We start from the raw sequence: 13,272 nt of genomic DNA on the forward strand, positions 1-13,272 counted from the left end.
TTCCCCGATGTGGCCCTTGGGTCAAAATGTTCGTCCACCACTGGTTTAGATGGAAAGAGGATGGTATTTTGGGTAAAATTTTGGGATGTGGTTGTAATGTAACCTTTCTTTATGAAAAATCCTATATGGGGGTATGCCACGAGTGCTCCAGTTTCACCAACCTGCCAGGTGGAGGTGACAGCAACAAGAAATGTTGTTTTCACGAATATATGAACATAGGAGCACGTTGCCATTGGTTTGAAAGGTGGTCTAGTAAGATGACATAGCACAGGGCCAGGGTCCCTAGCTGGGGTCAGAGCCCATATATGAGAGTAAAGATTTTGGATACCTTTTAGGATCTTTTTGTGAGCGGGTGGGTAAACACGGAGTGGCTGTCTATCTCAGGATGAAAGGTCATGATGGTTGCCAAGTGCACACAAATGGAGCTGATGGATAACCCCAATCTTTTAAGGTGTAAAATATAGTTCAGGATAAGCGGTAATGGGGAACTTATTGTTTCTACCTGATTGGAGGCACACCAGGAGTGGAATCTAGTCCATTTGTGGAGGTAAGTGCGTCTTGTTGTATTATGTCCGCTATTCAAGAGGACTTCTTTAACTGTTTCTGAACAAGTTATCTCCGAATCCCAGAACCAGGGAGGGGCCATGCCTTCACCTGGAGTAGCTGTGAATTGGGATGGAAGATTCAACACACATGCTGTGAAAGGAGTCGGCCACAGAGTGATCATGCGAATAAGGTAAGTATACCAGTTTTGTTGTGGCCATTTCGGGCTCAGTCCCCTTGGATCTTGTGGAGTACTCTGAACAGAAGAGGAAAGGAAGGAAAGGCATAGAGCAGTGGTGCATCCCATGTGAGGTGGAATGCGTCTCCCAGGGATCTGCATCCTAGGCCCACACTCAAGCAAAATCCAGGACAGTGGGCATTCTCCAGTTTGGCAAAGAGATCTATGGTGGGGAACCCCCAGCAACTGCAGATCTGGTGAGGGGCTCACATATCTATCTCCCACTTGTGATCTTGGGAGAATCTCCTGCTCAATGAGTCCGCAGTGGTGTTCTGGTGTCCAGGGAAGTATGCAACTAAGATGGTGATGTCATGCTGGATACACCAGTTCCACAATTTCAGTGCTTCCGAGCATAGAGAAAGGGACCCCACTCTGCCTTGCCTGTTGATGTAGGACATACAGGTGATATTGACCATCATGACTCTGGTAGCGTGATGTGCAATCTATGGTAGAAAATGTCAGCAGGCATTGCGGACCACTCTCATGGCCAAATACAATTATGTCAGTTATTCCAAAATACAGGACCTCTGCCAAGACCTTCCAAGACAAAAAGGAGCAGCTCCAGGCGCTTGTATCCAAAGGACACCTCTTAGCTCATACAATTTTACAAGCTTCCTTGGATTTTGTGAATACCACTGCCCATACCATCGTGACTGCTGTAGCCATGAGAGGGTTTCATGGCTGCACCTTTCCGGCCTCTCTAAGGAGGTACAAACCACTGTAGAGAATCTACCCTTTGAGGGCCCCAAGTTATTCATGGAGCGCACGGATAAATCGCTACACTCCCTGAAGGACTCTCGAACAACCCTCTGCTCTCTCACCATTTATACCCAGCGCCAAAGAGATGACCGGGGAAATACCAACCTCCCCGACGCTCCTGACCACCACAATTCACTCCTCATCAACAGTACAACACCCAACGCCATCAACAAAAGCCCCATACCAAAAGCAGATGTACGATTCCTCAAGGAGCTACCTCTCACACACCTTCGACCAAACAACAATTTTGAAGGTATGGTCAAGGCCCCGAGAGGCCTCCCCCATTCCAACATCCAACAACCATCTCCAACATCCCACTAGTTTGGCGACAGTTTTAGCCCCTTTCTTTCCATCATGGTGGCTGATTACCTCGGACAAGTGGGTTCTAGAGATCATCAAGGAAGGATACTCCATCCCATTCCTATCTGTCCTGCCCACCTACCCTCCCTTTCCCTCTTTAGGGACCCCACTCCAAATTCCTTTGTTGTCAATGCCTTGCACAAAAAGGGACATCGGTACCAACCTAGATCCATCCCTTATGACAGGAACTGGAAGCAATTGGACTTATTTGGTCACAAGGCTTATTCATCCGCTATGCTCCAATCCTGCATATTCAAGAACGAGAAGGGAAAGAAATAACTATTGAACTACACTAAAAACTAACAGGTAAGGCATTATCTGGTAGTTCTAAGGAGAAGGCGGCTCTGCTGTGGATTCTGTCCCATACCAAAGGCGGCCGAGAAGGAACTGCGGGTGGGGGTGGAGGGGTTGGACCGCACAGCACTATATATGCATTCTGCTCACAGCGCAAGCCGGGGCAGTGCGCATGTGTTGTCCAACGGGCCCTGTTCATGAAGATCTCAGGTGCAGGGGGCACTGCCACACCTACAGTGGAGCTCCGCTAGGGACATCACTTATAGAAGAATTGTTGAATATCCAGGTGTCTTAACTGTGGCTTTTGGCTGAGCAGGGATCTAAAGGGTATAGCTGTGTTTACAGCTCATTTCTGGGTTTTGAGGTTGTATTTAAAGTGACACCATTCACTTCAGTTAGCATGCTTTTAAAGAGATTCTGTGGAATTGTGCCAGGGAAAGGTCTGACAAGTGCAATTTTTAAAAATTAAAATAAGTGTCCAGTTAACATACATGGGGAAAACCCCATTTGGCATGAGTCCACTTCATAACCACCATGGCTGGCAGTCTCAGCAGCGGGGTTACATCTTCATTGGGTATGGAGGATGACCTTCTTCTCTCAGAAAACAGACCTTTTTAATAAGGTGACATTTTTTCAATAAACACTCTTCTGAATATAACCAAACCTAAAAGAGGATGGGAAGAGCTTGTTTGTATCTGTACAGAGCCAGGACAATAGGGTCCTGGGCTATGATTAAGGTCCCTAGCACTCCTGCAATACAAAGCATCATAGACTGAATGCTCCTTGTAGCCTGGAAAGTGGGGTCATTCAGCCAATATTTTAACTGCGTGTATGTGAAAGGATGGGAGGAAGGAAAGCGCACATTTTTTCAGCCAACACGCCTTACCCACCTCTACCCTGTAATTCAAATACTGAAATCAGCATGAATTAATGTAATTTTCATGCTATCAATGTAACGCAGCTTTAGACAGATGAATCCCCTGTCACTTTACGCTTTCTGTTCCATTATATCCAGTTGTTTTCTTTACTTTGAGCATTTGTCAGGTACTTTTAAAGGCCAGTGTCACATTTAGGCCACAGCAGGTTGAGAGCAATGAGCTGAACATTTTTGTATCTAAAACACCAACCAAGACATAAGTGCAACTTCTGATAATAACCGATGTCAGAGAAAGGGGATGATTCTGCTACTGTTACAGGAATCAAGAGAAACCATTTACCGATGTTCAGAAATTAACCCACAATAAAATTATAGAGAGACAGCACAAGGCTTCATGTTTTACAATCACTTTCTAAAAGGGTGGTCAATTGTGTTTTCAAAAGCTTGCATTTCAGGGGATGGCAAACGTCCCCTGCAGCCAGAATGTGTAGAACTTCAGAGAGAATGAAGTTTAAAGTAGACTACCTATTTGTTGTAGTTATTTCTAGATCGCCTATCACAATAATATCCAAGATTAGATTTCCTAGTGTTTACCTAGGGGATGTCTTGGTACAACTGGCTGTGTGTTATTGTAACTCAAACCAAATACAGTTAAAAAATGCCAGTTTTTACCCTTCTCTCCTAAGTGTTTATTTGGACATGTTAATATATGGCCTGATCCTGTTCTTACTGAAGTCAATAGCAAAGCTCTTATTGACTTCAAAGGAAATAAGATTAGCCTATAAATCCCAGCAGCAGTATACTTACTCCTTTCCAGTTACAACAATACAACAGGTTTCAGGTTTGCAGCCGAGTTAGTCTGTATCCACAAAAAGAAAAGGAGGACTTGTGGCACCTTAGAGACTAACAAATTTATTTGAGAATAAGCTTTCGTGAGCTACAGCTCACTTCATCAGATGCATGCAGTGGAAAATACAGTGGGGAGATTTTATGTACACAGAGAACATGAAACAACAGGTGTTACCATATACACTGTAATGAGAGTGATCAGGTAAGGTGAGCTATTACCAGCAGGAGAGAAGAAAAAAAAAAACTAGTGATAATCAAGGTGGGCCATTTCCAGCAGTTGACAAGAATGTGGAGGAACAGTAGGGGGAAAAAATAAGCACGGGGAAATAGTTTTACTTTGTGTAATGACACATGCACTCCCAGTCTTTATTCAAGCCTAATTTAATGGTGTCCAGTTTGCAAATTAATTCCAATTCAGCAGTCTCTCGTTGGAGTCTGGTTTTAAAGGTTTTTTGTTGTAATATTGCGACTTTTAGGTCTGTAATCAAGTGACCAGAGAGACAGAAGTGTTCTCCGACTGTTTTTTGAATGTTATAATTCTTGACGTCTGATTTGTGTCCATTTATTCTTTTCCATAGAGACTGTCCGGTTTGACCAATGTACATGGCAGAGGGGCATTGCTGGCACATGATGGCATATATCGTATTATAGTTAAATTCAAAACCAGCCACATAATCCAAGTCACACTTTCTATATAATTCAGTTTCTAGCCAGCCTGTTACTAATCCCCACAAAAATAGAAATCCGAGTGATTTAAATTCCTTGGGTGAAATCTTGACTCCACTGAAATCAATGGCAAAATTCTCATTGACTTATATAAAGCCAGGATTTTAACCCTCTTGAGTCCACTATTCTCAGACTTCTCTACTAGGAACACCCAAGGGCAGGTCTGATATATACATATATATATATATATATAGTGGATGAAATTCACCCTTGTGCTAAGGGCTCACTACAAGGGCTATGCAACACTTAAGTCCCACTTAAGCTGTATTTTAGGTTGGACTTCAGTAGTCCAAAAGCCTCCTGCTGGCATAAGAGTGAATTTTACCCAGCAGGCACAATGGACCTATTGCTGAGCACCCTCAACATCCATTGATGATGGGAGTTCAGGGCATGCAGCATCTTCTAAGCCCTATATTTGGGAAGTTCAGGGTACAGCAGCTACCATTTATATACAGAAAGAGAGGGAGAGATTGTGCAATTTTTAAAATACATTATCTAATTACTTTTATTAGAAACCCTTCTTGACTTTTTTCTGGGTGAACTCTGACTGCATTGAAGTCAGGGGCAAAAGTCCCATTGACTGCAGTGTGGCCAAGATGTAAACCTCTGTATTGAATCAGGGGAACCCTTTAATTTTTGTAACCTGAAAACAAAATAAATTCTAGCACAGAGAGGAGTCAGTTGATAAATCTGAACAGTGCTCAGTGAATTAGAAATGAAATTATGAACATACAGAGTAAACATTTGAAAAACAATAGTTTCCAAACAGAGGAACTGACAGATTTGCATGAGCTTCTGCACGGAAATCACATTCTGCAGGAAGAACAATGAATTTTAAGGCCCACAAAAACACCCCAGACGTTTTCAGTAGTCAGCACTACACAACATGGTTTGAAAGAGATTAAAAAAAAATCAGAATGCAAACCAAATAAATATAAACCTTGGATTTTGGATTTGATACCAGAAACATTTTTTCTTACTCCAAATCTCTATTAGAATTTAATCTAACTAGAATGTCAGAGTGGATTCACTGCAGAGCTGGTTACCTGAAAACCCTATCAATGTCACAACCCTTGATATACTGTTTAAGTGTCCTTGTCTCTCACTTTTTAATATGATGAAATTGCTCACAATAGCTCTTTGTAAGCATACCTACCAAACTTGCTCTGTCCATTTAGTTATGGCATAATTCCTTATTTTTTGTTAAATAAGGAAACAGGAGACTTTCCTGATAACAAAAATCTTTAGGCCCAGTCCTGCAAGGTGATGAGTTGAGTGTGCAACACTTCATAAGATCTAGACTTTTAATAGCGTACTGCTAAATTTTTAAAAGAAAATCTTGTATAAAATAAGGCTACCTAACATAAGAATATAAAAACAGCCAAATCCTTCTGTCTGCGTATGGACAAAACTATTGGAGTCAGCACTATGGGCCCAAAATATACTGTTGTGCTAAGAACTAATCTATGTGAGTACTCTCGATGAATGTGTTAATTTTTCAATATGCTTGTTACATTGAATGTTTCATAAGAAATATTTAGGAAAGTCTTTCAATCATTCTGGAAATGGTAGGGGGAAAAAATCAATAATTATTGATAGTCCTCTCAAATAAAACAGCTTTCATTTAGCATTGGTTTGCATATTGGCTTTTTCACTGATAGATTTCAGGCAGACATATACATAAAATAAAATAATAAAATATAATTTTAAGAAAGTGTGAGAGGCATAAAAGTTACATCATATGAACTTTGCACCAGTCAATCAGGGTACATCCTTATCTTTTCATTTTGTAATCTTGGAAGCAAAATGTGCAAAAATTGCCATTGCAAGCAGGGAATAAATGCTTTGATAGACATATAACAATGCCTCTGTACAGGTTGCCTGCAGGGACTGAATTCAGGACCTCAGAATCTAAAAAGCACAACCCTCCATTGCTGGAACTATAGGACCAAGGTTTTAGCTCGGAGGCAGTAGCAAACTCATAAACTTCTATAAACAACTGAGCCACCAGAAGGGAGCCACACAGTCAGCATGAGTTACACATAGCTGAAAAGCACTACATTAATGCTAACTCTTTTTATAATTTTATAAACCTGAACATTCATAAGAGCTTGTTACATTTTCCTTTGTTCTTGTAGTTAAAACATCACTAGAACCAGGAGATCTGGCTCTGGCACAGATTTTCTGTGTGACCTTAAACAAATCAATGAGTCTCTCTCTGATTCATTTTCCTTATCTCTAAGATGAGGCCAGTAAGGTGAGGATTAATTAAAGTTTGTAAAGTGTTCAGAGAACCTTTGTTTGAAGGCAGTCTGAAAGTGCAAAATATTATTATATTTAAGGATACTGATTTCAGTTTCTGTTTTTACTTTTTGGCCAGTAAACTGCATTTTCACTTATCAGTCTCTCTACTTTCATTTTTAACTTTGCATAATTCTGCAGTTGTTCCAGTAGGAATGCATGAGAGAAAATCATGAGCTTAAGTCTTAAAAAGCAAAGAAATGTTTGTGAAAGCTCGAATGAGACAAAACTACTTAATACTACTATTAAACATTAGTTACTACTGTGCTCTGCTAATGGACAACACTTCATATCCCAGTGCCCATGCTACTGCTATATGCAACCAGGATACTATTTGCAGTTTAAAAAAAAATCAACTCAAATTGAAATGGTTCAGACTGATGAGGTTCCTAGACCATTTTTTATTTTTATTATTCTGTTATAAAATTTGGATTGGTATTAGTCTATCAGTTATTTTTAGTTGAAATTGAAGACCAGAACCCCAATTCTACTGAAAACAAATAACTACTTGATCAGAAAATCTCTTTGCTTCAGAGCAAAGGTAGGAGGTGGGATGGGTTCAGTCACAGAGACCCCTTTGGGACAGTCAGCTGACATGCTGGAAGTACTTTTGAGCCTGTTTTCCCTGCCAGCTTGGGACTCCAGAACCCTACCTTGTTGAGCCAGACACGCTAGCCTGCTGCAACTCAGACTCAGGTCTGGTTCACGCCCCCAAAGCTGCAGACTTTAACCAAAAACTGCTCAGCAAGTCTCCAGCACCCAGACACCCAGCTCCCAATGGGATCCAAATTCCAAATAAATCCATTTGACTCTGTATAAAGCTTATACAGGGTAAACTTATAAATTGTCCGCCCTCTATAACATTGTTAGAGAGATATGCACAGTTGTTTGCTCCCCCAGGTATTAATAACTTACTCTGGGTTAATTAATAAACAAAAGTGATTTTATTAAGTATAAAAAGTAGGATTTAAGTGGTTTCAATAATAACAGACAGAACAAAGTAAGTCGCCAAGCAAAATAAAGCAAAAACATGCAAGTCTAAGCCTAATACATTAAGAAACAGATACAGGTAATATCTCACTCTCAGAGATGTTCCAATAAGCTTCTTTCACAGACTAGACTCCTTCCTAGTCTGGGCCCAATCCTTTCCCCTGGTACAGTCCTTGTGAGTTCCAGCAGACATCTTAAGTGGAAACTAGGGGTGTTCTCATGACTAGCCGTCCTTTTGTTCTGTTCCACACCCTTTTATAGCTTTGGCACAAGGCAGGAATCTTTTGTCTCTCTGGGTCCCCACCCCTCCTTCTAAATGGAAAAGCACCAGGTTTAAGATGGATTCCAGTTCAGGTGACATGATCACATGTCACTGTAAAAAAGAAAAGGAGTACTTGTGGCACCTTAAAGACTAACAAATTTATTTGAGCAAAAGCTTTTGTGAGCTACAGCTCACTTCATCATTTGTTAGTCTCTAAGGTGCCACAAGTAATCCTTTTCTTTTTTGCGAATACAGACTAACACGGCTGCTACTCTGAAACATGTCATTGTAAGACTTCCTTCTTCGTTGCCTAGGAGCTGTCCGACACATACACAGGAAGGCTTGCAGGTAAACAAACCCATTTACAGTTCATTGATGCTGAAGCACCCTTAATGGCTTTCACTTAATATGCTTACATCAGTAATACAAGTTTATATCTTATTTTCCTAACTCCAGACATAGAAATAATACATGCAAATAAATAGGATGAACACATTCAGTAGATTATAAGCTTTGTAATGATACCTTACAAGAGACCTTTTGCATGAAGCATATTCCAGTTACACCATATTTACACTCATGAGTATATTTCCATAAAACATTATGGAGTGCAACATCACAGGAGGGAAGACTCCCATTTACCACCTCATATTGGCTTAATTTGAATACTGCTATTTTCTTATTTAGAACTCAGTCAGCTGCCTTTCAGGAAGCTTATTAACTCTTTTTATGCAACACTTTAAATTGCAGTAAAGAATGGCATTGATGGATTAAGGTTAAAACAGACCCAGATACCCCAAAATATGTGTGCCTTTCCCCATCCCAAAGAGACCGGCTCTCAACTTACTTTCCCCCTGACTCTTCTTCCCAACCTAGCCTGCTGTAGAGATGTGTTTATGAAAGATTGTGATTTGGAGATGCTCCTTGATAAGGGACAGTATTATGAACATAGGAATTTGGAGATGTGCCCTGGAAGCAGGCGTTGGAACACCACATGGCTGCGTGCAGCAGCTTACCAGCGACACACTCTCATTTGTTTTATTGAAGTGTTATTCCTTTCTCATGCCCTGGTTTATTAGATAATGAACCCCAGGATCGTTACACCCCCCATATCCCTAAGCACACTTCTCCTGACTCCTCCCTTCTCCAGGCTGGACTTGTCTTCCTCTTGCTCCAGACCTCGACCCCATATGAAGCAAGGCAAGTACATCCCACCAGGCAGCCATCACTAATCAGCTGGGTGCTCTTCTGTCTCTGACCAGTGGGTGAGACCCAGCTGCCTCTATCTACAGACACTGGATTCCAATGATCCTATCTGAATCTGCCTCTGAAGATCTAGGCTGCAGTTTTTATGTACAGTAAGTTTCAAAGGAACATATGAGTATAGGGTATGCCAATGAGGCAGTGAGTGAGTATTTTCAAGGGCTTCTCATGTGGTACTGCATTGGTGACTTTCTTAACTAGGGTTGCCAGGGGTCTGTTTTTTGACCGGAACTCTCGGTTGAAAAGGGACTCTGGCAGCTCCAGTTGGCATCGCTGACTGGGCCATTAAAAGTCTGGTTGGTAGCACAGTAGAAGCCTGGGGCTAAGGCAGGGTCCCTACCTGCCCTGACTCCACGTTGCTCCCTGCGGCCCCTAGGTCCTGGGGCGGTCAGGGACTGTGAGGCTCCGCGCGCTGTCCCCACCCCGAATACTGGCTCTGCAGCTCCCATTGGCTGGGAACCGTGACCAATGGGAGCTGAGGGGGGCGGTGCCTGCAGGAGCAAAGGCAGCGTGCACCGCACAGAGCTGCCTGGCCACCCAAGAGGCAGCCACTTCCTTGGAGCCACAGTAAGTGATCCAACCAGGTTTACACAATATTTTTTTTCTTGCCTGTAGGAACAGGGGGAGGGGGAAATGGCATGATCCTGTTTCAGCCAGGAATGGAAGTTAAAATATAGGTTCCTAACATGTCCCTTTATGTCCACAAAGAGAAGGAGGCAGGGAGGAGACTCTTACAACATGGTTAGGTACAAACTAGGTATTGCAACTGTTTAAAACTTATACTGTAGTTGGGAGGGCCTTTGGGTTTGCAACAAATGATAGTTCTGAAAAAGCTAGTGTCAAAACACAGCCACATGCCTCACACTGGGCACTGAAAACATTTCAAAGCGGGGTTGATCAGAGCGCTACAGAACTTTTAGTACACAAGAGCAGGGACCACACAAACACTTACTGTGTGGCAAGCTAGTGGTGCAATGCAGATTTATACCCCAGCCTGCCATGAACTATGTCTACATTACAGAGCTACAGCTCCAGTACTGCAGCTGTGATGCCACAGTGTAGGCACTTTCTACATCAATGGAAGGGCTTTTCCCATCAATGTAGGTAATCCACTCCTCTGAGAGATGGTAGCTAGTTTGATGGAAGAATTCTTCCATCAAACTAGCTGCATCTACAGTGGAAGTTAGGTCACCCTAACTACATTGCACAAGGCGTGAAATTTTTCATAGTCCTCCTAAGCAATGTACTAGGTCAACCCGAGTTTTAGGTGTAGACCAGACCTACATATTCCTATAGACAAGCCATCAAATACTGCAACAATGGGAATGATATTAAAATCTCATCACTTTCTGACCTAAAAGACCAGCAATACATCACATTCCTCTTGACATGGGTTACACTGAGAGAGAATGTGGTGGTAAGCTGTTGAAATGTTATGTCCACACACAAAGCTTGTCCAGCTGGTTTCCACACATTCTAAAAACTGTTTTGGTAGTAGGTCTAGGAACCTCATCAGTCTGAACCATTTCAATTTGAGTTGTTTTAGTGCCAGTTTGGACATGGACTAGCTGAAACAGTTCAAGTAGTCCTCTCAGATGTCCCACAGCATTTGGGTAGCTTTCACAGAACAGGTATACCCCATCACCCCTATAATGGTACTATGTCCCTGCAGTCAAGTTCAAATAACTGCCTCTTCTCAGGGCGGTGCAACCTAATGGTCTGAGTCGGGGCGGGAACTGCTCTTAGATTCCAGGCAGCAAGGCCTACTGGCCTAATTCTGTGAGGAGGGCCCTGTAGTTCAGAGACGTCTGGGAAAATGTCCAGCATCAGTGGGCATCCCTAGAGTCAGGGCACTCTGGCCCAGAGGCCATCGGACCACCCCTCAGCGCAGGTCTGTATGGCCTAGCCCCCAGGGTCTGTGGGGCCGCCCTCCTGTGCAAGGTATACAATTCAAATAAATTTGGAATTTTCAATGTGTTCTTATTTTAATGACACACTTGATATTTTTCCTAACAGAATGTAAATATCATTAGAAATTTAAATCAAACAATTTGCAATGTATATATGTTATATTTAGTAGGGCTGTCAATTAATCGCAGGTAACTCACACGATTAACTCTAAAAAATTTAATAACTCGTGATTAAAAAATTAATCATAATTAATTGCAGTTTTAATCGCACTGTTAAACAATAGAATACCAATTAAAATTTATTAAATATTTTTGGATGTTTTTCTACATTTTCAAATATATTGATTTCAATTACAACACAGAATACAAAGTGTACAGTGCTCACATTATATTACTTTTGATTACAAATACTTCCACTGTGACAAAATGACAAACAAAAGAAACAGTATTTTTCAATTCACCTCATACAAGTACTCTAGTATAATCTCTTTATTGTGAAAGTGCAACTTACAAATGTGGATTTTTTTCTGTTACATAACTGCACTCAAAACCAAAACAATGTAAAACTTTAGAGCCTACATGTCCACTCAGTCCTACTTCTTGTTCAGCCAGTCACTAAGAGAAACAAGTTTGTTTACATTTATAGGAGATAATGCTGCCCACTTCTTATTTACAATGTCATCTGAAAGTGAGAAAAGGCATTCACATGGCACTTTTGTAGCTGGCACTGCAAGGTATTTACGTGCCAGATATGCTAAACATTCATATGCCTCTTCATGGTTTGACCACTATTCCAAAGGACATGCTTCCATGCTGATGACGCTTGTTAAAAATAAATGCATTAATTAAATTTGTGATTGAACTCCTTGGAGGAGAATTGTATGTCTCCCTCTCCATGGTTTTACCAGCATTCTGCCATATATTTTGTGTTATGGTAGTCTCGGACGACGACCCAGCATATGTTGTTTGATTTAAGAACACTTTCACTGCAGATTTGACAATACACAAAAAAGGTTTCAAAATCAGATTTCTAAAGATAGCTTCAACACTCAACCCAAGGTTTAAGATTCTGAAGTGCCTTCCAAAATCTGAGAGGGACGAGGTAGAGTGCATGCTTTCAGAAGTCATAAAAGAGTAACACTCTGATGCAGAAACTACAGAACCCGAACCACTAAAAACGAAAATCAACCTTCTGTTGGTGGCATCTGACTCAAATGATGAAAATGAACATGCGTCAGTCTGCACTGCTTTGGATTGTTATCAAGCAGAATCCGTCATCAGAATGGATGCATGTCCTCTGGAATGGTGGTTGAAGCATGAAGGGACATGTGAATCTTTAGCACATCTGGCACAAATATCTTGTGACGCCGGCTACAACAATGCCATACAAACTCCAGTTCTCACTTTCAGGTGACGTAAACAAGAAGCGGGCAGCGTTATGTCCTGCTAATGTAAACAAACTTGTTTGTCTGAGCGATTGGCTGAACAAGAAGTAGGACTGAGTGGACTTGTAGGCTCTAAAGGTTTACATTGTTTTATTTTTGAATGCAGGTTTTTTTTGTACATAATCCTACATTTGTAAGTTTAACTTTCATGATAAAGAGATTGCACTACAGTATTTGTATTAGGTGAAATGAAAAATACTATTTCTTTTGTTTTTTACTGTGCAAATATTTGTAATAAAAATAAATATACAGTGAGGACTGTACAGTTTGTATTCTGTGTTGTAATTGAAATCAATATATTTGAATATGTAGAAAATATCCAAAAATATTGTTTAACAGCATGATTAATACCGATTAATTTTTTAAATTGCTTCACAGCCCTAATATTTAGCAAACAATGGATTACATATTTTTCTTCAAAGTACATAAATATCATTTCTAGGAATTTTGCAAAC

General features: G+C 41.1%; 2 long non-coding RNA genes across 2 annotated transcripts in view; one reads left to right on the top strand and one right to left on the bottom strand.

The window, feature by feature from the left end:
• On the top strand, positions 1 to 11,656 carry LOC122459561. Its single transcript, XR_006280344.1, has 4 exons — positions 1 to 736; positions 1,616 to 1,793; positions 2,086 to 2,206; positions 9,350 to 11,656. It is a non-coding gene; the product is annotated as an uncharacterized LOC122459561 (long non-coding RNA).
• LOC122459562 overlaps positions 8,023 to 13,272 on the bottom strand; it is a 20,796-nt gene continuing 15,546 nt past the window's right edge. Inside the window, exon 3 of the long non-coding RNA XR_006280345.1 lies at positions 8,023 to 8,249. This is a non-coding gene — a long non-coding RNA (uncharacterized LOC122459562). The remainder of the gene's footprint in view (positions 8,250 to 13,272) is intronic.

The sequence above is a fragment of the Dermochelys coriacea genome, chromosome 3 (genome assembly GCF_009764565.3).
Source record: "Dermochelys coriacea isolate rDerCor1 chromosome 3, rDerCor1.pri.v4, whole genome shotgun sequence".
In the NCBI taxonomy this organism is placed as follows: Eukaryota; Metazoa; Chordata; order Testudines; family Dermochelyidae; genus Dermochelys; species Dermochelys coriacea.